The sequence below is a fragment of the Cynoglossus semilaevis genome, chromosome W, assembly GCF_000523025.1.
Source record: "Cynoglossus semilaevis isolate Cse_v1.0 chromosome W, Cse_v1.0, whole genome shotgun sequence".
Classification (NCBI taxonomy): Eukaryota; Metazoa; Chordata; class Actinopteri; order Pleuronectiformes; family Cynoglossidae; genus Cynoglossus; species Cynoglossus semilaevis.
The window spans coordinates 6,003,819-6,012,772 of NC_024327.1; the positions used below are offsets into that span (position 1 = coordinate 6,003,819).

Below are 8,954 nucleotides of genomic sequence, written 5' to 3' on the forward strand. Positions count from 1 at the left end.
GACATTCAGCACGAGGTTATTGTCTTTACACCACGTGGTAAGAAGGTCCACCTCTTTCCTGTAGTGAGTCTCGTCGCCCCTGGTGATGAGACCCACCAGAGTTGTGTCGTCCGCAAACTTCACCAGGTGGTTGGAGTTGTGGGTTGCTGTGCAGTCGTGTGTCAGTAGGGTGAAGAGCAGAGGACTGAGTACGCAGCCTTGGGGGGCTCCCGTGCTCAGGGTGATGGTGCTCGAGGTGTTGTTACCGACGCGTACTGCTTGCGGTCGCTGACTGAGGAAGTCTAGCACCCAGTTACAGAGGGAGGTGCTGAGACCCAGCTGTTCCAGTTTGCTGATGAGTTGTTGTGGTATGATGGTGTTGAATGCTGAGCTGAAGTCTATGAACAGCATTCTCACATATGTGTCTTTTGTAACAATAGGGACCCTATTTGCATATTTAACAACGTAGGCCTGTATAGACAGCGCCTACAGAACTGTGTCAAAGCCTGAGCCATTTCCTTTGTTTCCATTGCCTTTATGAACCACTGGGAAGCTGAAATGGGTCAGTCCCATTTCAATGTACCCAAATGGGCCTTTTCCTTTGAGACAAGCCTTTTATGGCATCCTCCTCCTTTACCTCCTTCACCTCCTTCACTTCTTTTCATCTCTTTTTGCTACAGCAATGGCAGCTTCATAATGAGCCTGACAAGTTGAGTTTGCACTTATGAAAATGTTTCAACAAATGATGACTTTTTTTTTTCTTTTAAAGTTTAAGTTCATCTGTTTTATTTGGAACAAATTTAAAAAAAGGTGCCTAATAATTTGTATATGTTTTTTAATATTATGTTTTAATCTAAGTGCTTTGCTTCACTTTGTTTGACAAGATAAAGTACCTGCTGACATCCGTATCTGTTCAATCAAATCAACCACCCTGAGGGTTGACCAGTCCATTCTGACCGGTGAGACATTTCTCCTAAATATAATATATATAAATATTTCGATTTTTAACATGCTTTTTAACTGGATCATCTGTACTTTATTCACATATAGGACACTTTGTTTTACATCCATGACCTGACTTACTTGTTTGTAGTACAGCCTTAGGCTTAGTATTTTCTCTAAGCTACTACTCATGCTTAAGTCTTTAAATATATGCTTGCTATAAGACATAAATTGTCACAAGGGTAGCACCAAGAAGGATGCAGTCACTTATATAAGGCAACAGATAAGGCTCCTCGTTGTTTCCATCCAGATACTCAAATACCAGCATGACACGTAGCCTTTTCAACACAGTACATTAAGAGTGTGATGACATGGCACATCTCTCTACTGATTTGTTCGATGAAGACAATAAAATATATTTGGGAATATTCGATATCATAGTAATCTAAGATATTCAAACCTGAATAACTGGATAATAAACAGGAAGGTTCCATTGCAGACTGTGAGCCTAGCTACTTATATGACACATTCAGAACCTTTATTGCTAGTTACTCCTGTGAGTGTGGGTGGTAGAGTGAAACTGTAGTGTAGCTTTTGTAGTCACAAATAATACAGCAATGCAGACAGCTTACCTTAAAAAAAACTAAAGCATGTGACTGACTGAAGGATGGGCCAACGAAAGTGTCACGTCACGTCAATTACCTGAAATGTTTAATCCACTCTGAGGGAAACGGTATCAGTATTCAGCACCAAGGAGCTCTTTGTTGGTAAACCTGTCTATGCTTTGTTTCCAAGGTTATCTGTAAATAGATTTAACTTTGATGCCTTGTTTCTCATTGTAGGTGAATCTGTGTCCGTCATCAAACACACAGACCCTGTGCCTGACCCTCGTGCTGTTAACCAGGACAAAAAAAACATGCTTTTCTCTGTAAGCATGACTCAGCATAGTTTCAAATCTCTGTCATCCTTAAGTCACATGTTACATTTTTTTAAACATCAGTTGTGCTTGAGCCAACATGTACATACCTGCTGTTTTAGGGTACTAACATTGCATCTGGAAAGGCCGTGGGTGTGGTTGTTGCCATTGGCGTAAATACTGAGATAGGCAAGATCCGAGATGAGATGGCTGCCACTGAGCAGGATAAGACACCCCTGCAGCAAAAGTTGGATGAGTTCGGCGAGCAGTTGTCCAAGGTCATCTCTATCATCTGCATAGCTGTGTGGGTCATCAACATCGGTCACTTCAGCGACCCAGTGCATGGAGGATCCTGGATCCGAGGTGCAGTCTATTACTTCAAGATCGCTGTGGCTCTAGCTGTGGCTGCCATCCCTGAGGGCCTTCCCGCCGTCATCACGACCTGTCTGGCTTTGGGCACTCGCCGCATGGCCAAGAAGAACGCCATTGTCCGTAGCCTGCCATCTGTAGAAACCCTGGGCTGTACATCCGTCATCTGCTCGGACAAGACGGGAACCTTGACCACCAACCAGATGTCGGTCTGCAGAGTGAGTCACAAACACATACACGCGCTGTTGCTGAACTACTAAGATAACATGTTTGGTACCACTCTAAGTGCCTTGTCATTTTTGCTGTCGGTGCCTGTGGTTTGTTTAAGGTGACAGTGCAGTGCAGAAAGACAGTGTGAGAGTGAGTGAAATATCCATCATGATCCCATCAAACATCCAAGTACATAACCACACTGCCACTCCTCTTGTCTACATTAAACTGCTTTAGGACTAGTAATGCAGCTAAGAACATATTTCTGCATGTTATAAAAACTTGTCAAGCTGTGTATATTATTTGTTGAAGTCACAAAAACCGTCCTTTTAGAACTGGACAATTAAACAGGTGTGTCAAGTCTCCAGCAGACCCAGACTCAGTGTTCAGCTGTCTGTTTGGACAAAGACTAAAAGGGAAAAACAGAGGAGACAAAAAGAGGAGAGAAACAAGTGAATAGGAGACACGGAGCACATCAGAAACATCACATTATGAGTGCTGTAAGACTAAGTATTAAAATGCAGACCTTACAGTTGTGGAAGTGACGTTGTAAGTTGTGTTGGATTTAAACAGTAGTTGTGTTGATGTAGGCTATTGAAAATGACAGGTCTGCAGTGTCAGGTCTGGTTTAAGTCCTACAGTTGGCATGTTGCCAATAAGCTTTATCAAACATTGAATGGAGAGATGGTCCCTCTTGAACCCATACCTGTGGCTGGTTTCACTGGTGGCGAGCCTGGTAACTACAAGCTCCACCTCCCGTTCTACTCTTATGTACTTTGGAAATCACAAGCATGTCTGCAATGTCTCTTAAATTTATTGCGTGTTAGAGCCTGGTTATGAGGTGCTGTAATGAAGTGGGAAGTATTAACAGAGAGCCAGCAGAGAGAATCTAGAACTAGATGTATATGGTCTCAGTGTCCAGCTCCTGTTAATATGTTTGCTGCAGCACTTTGGAAGAAGCGCTTTAAAAGACTCAGCAGATTGACAGATTTCGACACCCTTATAGCAGACGACTGCAGTCGTCCAATCTATATGTAATTAGGGCAAGGACTTGTTTGTATTTAGTTTCATTACCTTAAGTATATTTATAATTTTCTTAAAGGGGCGTAGGTGCTAAAATGGGTTTGGAGAAAGCCTGTCTTAGAATGTAAGGGTCGAGTTAAATCTTTCTTATTATTATTTGAGTTAGTAGAAAGTTTAGAAAACTGTTTTGTTTAATTTGGATGAATGGGTTATAGGTTCATTTGGGGTCATCTCCATAACAAAAGAATTTGATATTTTTTCTTATAATATAATCTGATGAAAGCAATTATTTTCTTTGTCGTTTGTTTGTTGCTTTCTTTCAAAGAAATGATACTGCGGTTTATTGGACTTTTTTCCATCCATCTATCCATCCATCCATCCATCCATCCATTTTCATCCGCTTATCCGTTACCGGGTCACGGGGGCAGCAGTCGCCACCCAAATCACATTGCACAGTACCAACCCCCTAAATCTTCCTGCGGGTGGTGAGTCCACTGGAAGGTACCAACCGCCCTAACCGGGATTCAAACTTGCTCAGGAGGTGAACCCTGGGGTTCCACACCAATTACAGAGACATTGCCTCTGGGCCAAAGCGCCACTTGGACTTTTTTCCAATTAAGAATTTTTCATTTAATCTCATCTCATTTGCCATTGTTGAGGTTGAACGACATTCCAGTCCTACTATAACTGCATTTTTCTATAAACTATAAAAGGAAAAATATTTGCACTCAGAAAACACTGACAAGAGTTTTAGGATGTGTACTAAATTTACACTACATTTGCACATCCCTGCATAGATGATACGTTTTATGAAAACAGCAATAACTATATATTTGCATTCAACATATAATGTGACCGAGCCAATGGCTGTGATTTGTAGTCTGCAGTGTGATTACATATACCAATCGACTAATTGCTAAATCAAGTATTTCCCTCAAAACAATTTAAGTTAATGCATGTTATTTAAAGTTGCTTTTTATGAGTGGCTGTGTCTTTCTTTGTCCTGCGTGTTTGCTCCCACTTGTGTTTGCCTGTGGATCAAAGCTTTCAGTGGAAGCAGGCTTGGCACTGCAGCCTCTTCCTTTTGGGCACAAACTTCTCTATCCTCAAGCTCCTTGGCAGTCTACTCTGTTTACTTATGCTGAAAAACGGCCCTTTCACATTTTAGGCAGCATGCCACCCAGGCCAGCCATCACTATGAGATACCAACTTTGTAAAACTGTAAGCATCTCTACTGTTCCAAAAGCAGTTGTCGCAGGCCTCCTAGGATGGTTTCTGGTGCCATCTGCTGTGTCAGAGAAGCCACTAGCAGCTGGTTTGGCGTATGATGATAAGTAAACATATCAGTTTTGTCACATCTACTGTATTATTTTTTAGATGTTCGTTCTGAACAAGGTCGAAGGAGACAACTGCTCATTGTTGGAGTTTACCATCACAGGCTCCACCTATGCCCCTGAGGGGGAAGTGTGAGTATTTGGGGAAAATTTTAATTTTGTGTTAAAAACAAAAACTCATATTTCTAAAAAGCAATAACATTGTATGCACTTGACTTCAGATACCAGGACGGTAAGCAAGTGAAGAGCTCCCAGTATGACGCCCTGGTTGAACTGGCCACCATCTGTGCTCTGTGTAACGACTCCTCCCTGGACTTCAATGAGGTTTGAGCTTTACAACTCTTTCTCTCATATAAGCATTATTAGATACAGTCTGTGGTGTTCATTTACCAGTGCACCAACCATGGTGATGCTGTGATCATAGCAGCAACAGATGGAAGCTGTTTAGAATCTTCTCCAATTTGAACATTAAGTAAATAATTTAATTGCTTGGCTTTAACATAAACAAAGGGATTTTACAAATGAGCGTGATTGATGTCAGAGAAGTTATTGTGTTAAATATCAGCTGGTTTATTCTTGTTGATCTTTTAATTCCACTCATTACAAGGTGGAGTTGTTTTTTTTTTTTTTTTTTTTTTTTTTTAGTTAGTTGTGTATCTTTCCCCTTGTGTAATCAACAATATTTGCACACCCTAGATGAAGGGTGTGTATGAAAAGGTCGGTGAGGCCACAGAGACCGCTTTGACCTGTCTGGTGGAAAAGATGAATGTTTTTGACACCGAAGTTCACAACCTGTCCATGATTGACAGAGCTAATGTCTGTAACTCGGTCAGTAACGCCAGTTCCGTTATCTGCTAACAGTCAGTCAGTTCCTTCTTTCTGTCCTTCACACAAACGTAGAACTATGTTTTCCTTTGTTTGAACAGGTGATCAAGCAGCTTATGAGAAAGGAGTTCACTCTGGAGTTTTCCAGAGACAGGAAGTCCATGTCGGTCTATTGCACACCTAACAAATCCCGTTCTTCTATGGGAAAGATGTTTATCAAGGTATACTTACCTTAAGATTAGATCTTGTTAGGTTCAAAAGTCTGTCTGTGTAGAACTGCATTTGTACTGCATTATACAAGGAAGATTTCAGGATCCATTTTAAATCAGTCTAAGAACTATATTTAGCTATCTGAGCATGAATTGTGGACACTAAAAAATGTGGGTGCTTCTTGTTTTATTTAACATGCTGTGTTGTACCTACAGGGAGCACCAGAGGGAGTTATTGACAGATGTGCTTATGTCAGAGTTGGAAACACCAAAGTTCTCCTCACCAAAGGTATCAAAGAAAAGATCATGTCTGTGATCCGTGAGTACGGTACTGGTTGTGATACTTTGAGGTGCCTGGCATTAGCCACATGAGACAGTCCACCAAAAATGGAGGATATGGTTTTGTCAGACACGGCCAAATTCATAGATTATGAGGTAAAGATTTCTTAAATAAACTTTTTCTGATATCTTTGTTTAGATGAACTTTTGTGCTTATCCCACAACTGTTATTTGTCTCTTCCTTCATCCAGACTGACTTGACCTTTATTGGTTGCGTTGGAATGCTGGACCCCCCCAGACAGGAGGTGGCTGCCTCCATCAAGCTTTGCCATCAGGCTGGTATCCGTGTCATCATGATCACCGGGGACAACAAGGGCACAGCTGTGGCTATCTGCCGCCGCATCGGCATCCTCACAGAGGACGATGACATTGAACACATGGCCTTCACAGGAAGAGAGTTTGATGAACTCTCACCAGCTGATCAGCTGGATGCTGTGAATCGTGCCCGCTGTTTTGCCCGTGTTGAGCCTTCGCACAAGTCGAAGATCGTTGAGTTCCTGCAAGGTTTTGATGAGATCACTGCCATGGTATGATGTCTAGAAGCAGATTTTTTTGTATTTCTTTACAAAATTGTGATCATTTTACCATTTTATTTGAAATAGTTTGGCTTTTGTAATTCCTTCTTCACAAATATATTGTAAATTGGTAATATAGTGACAGCTAATGTTAGGATCTACATAGTCTAATACCTAAATATTTCTGTCTTTGTCAGTCTTTTAGGCAGTACGGTAATTTTGTTCGGTTATGCAACAAGAGAATTGTTACGCCTAAAAAGACTTTTATTCTCACAGACAGGGGACGGAGTGAATGATGCTCCTGCCCTCAAAAAGGCAGAGATTGGCATTGCCATGGGCTCTGGCACTGCAGTAGCCAAGTCAGCCTCAGAGATGGTCCTCGCTGATGACAACTTCTCTTCCATTGTGGCCGCCGTAGAAGAAGGCAGAGCTATTTACAATAACATGAAGCAGTTCGTCTGATACCTCATCTCTTCCAACGTAGGAGAAGTGGTTTGGTAGGTCTCCTAAACATCAGATGACAGAGGATCTCTAGCCTTTAGCTAGTCAAACTAACAACAGGTTTTGCATTTAACTAACTAACTGGAGTCTCTTCTCCTAAAAGTATCTTCTTGACTGCTGCACTGGGCTTCCCTGAGGCTCTGATCCCAGTTCAGCTGCTCTGGGTCAACCTGGTGACTGATGGCCTTCCTGCCACAGCCCTTGGCTTCAACCCTCCAGATCTGGACATCATGGAGAAGCCTCCACGCAATGCCAAGGAACCTCTCATCTCTGGCTGGCTTTTCTTCAGATATCTGGCCATCGGAGGTTATATACATTGATTGTTTATAGTGTTGTACAGTTTACATCAGCATGTGCTAACACTTATCTCATTGTGATCTTACTCAAAGTCTTCTGTTCATGTAAATGTGTTTGGGTTGCTAGCTTCCTTCCCTCTTTCTAGACCTTACAGCAATAATGGGTTTTTTTTTTTAATGATACATACTGTGACTGTAGAAATGTGGTATTACAAACGCCCATCCTGAGTCTGCCTGTTCTGTTTCACAGGCTATGTGGGCGCAGCTACTGTTGGAGCTGCTGCCTGGTGGTTTGTTATTGCAGAAGATGGTCCTCAGGTCAGCCTGTACCAGCTGGTAGGTCCAAACGCTGATGGTTGGTTTATCTGTCATGAATATTTCGTTTGGCCTCCTCCTCCTCACTGCTGTCTTTTCAAATCCACAGAGCCACTTCCTCCAGTGTACCCCAGACAACCCAGAGTTTGAAGGTCTGAACTGTGAAGTCTTTGAGTCACCCTACCCAATGACCATGGCCTTGTCTGTGCTTGTCACCATTGAGATGTGCAATGCTCTCAACAGGTAACAGCCACTCAGATTGTAGGTGTAGTATAATAGCATTTCAGGTGTGGTGTTCTGTTTTATGACTTATAACAAAATAGTGTAACTGACAACCTGCTTTTTTTTTTCTCTCTGGTCTTCAGTCTGTCAGAGAACCAGTCCCTGCTGCGGATGCCTCCCTGGGAGAACATCTGGCTGTTGGGGGCCATCTGTCTCTCCATGTCCCTCCACTTCCTCATCCTCTATGTGAACCCTCTACCTGTGAGGGCTCAGTTTGTTTATATTGATGGTGTTTTCTGTCAGTCTATTTACATGAGGATACACATTTCTGAAAATTCACAATGGTTTGACCTAAATGTAAATTTCTGCAGGGGAACTGACAGCTTTTTACTGCCAGCAAATTAGTGCCATAATTTCAAAGCAGTGTCTCCAAAAACTGTTGCCAAATGCAGCATATACAGTTGTGTTCAAAATAATAGCAGTGTTTTATAAAACATGAGTAAAGCTCAAAATCCTTATAATATTTTTATTTCCATTCGTTGGGAACACTGCACATTATATTTTACATCAAACCATGAAAAAAAGTACCAATATTTTAATTACTTAAAAGAAAATGAAGGAAAAAATTATATTGGGCTGTTCAAAAAAATAGCAGTGTCTGCATTTTTCATTACGAACTCAAATATTTACTGAATAAATTGAAAAACATGTGAAGATTTAGCATTCCTGTGAATCACTAAACTAATATTTAGTTGTATAACCACTGTTTTTGAGAACAGCTTGACATCTGTGCTGCATGGAGTCAACCAGCTTCTGGCACCTGTAAACAGGTATTCCAGCCCAGGATGATTTGACAACTGTCCACAATTCCTCTGCATTTCTTGGTTTTGCCTCAGAAACAGCATTTTTGATGTCACCCCAAGTTTTCTATTGGATTAAGGTCCGGGGATTGGGCTGGC

General features: G+C 41.7%; 1 pseudogene; it reads left to right on the forward strand.

Annotated features, from left to right (window-relative positions):
- Positions 1 to 569: 569 nt before the first annotated feature.
- Positions 570 to 8,954, forward strand: part of LOC103397043 (sarcoplasmic/endoplasmic reticulum calcium ATPase 2-like) — an 11,251-nt pseudogene continuing 2,866 nt past the window's right edge.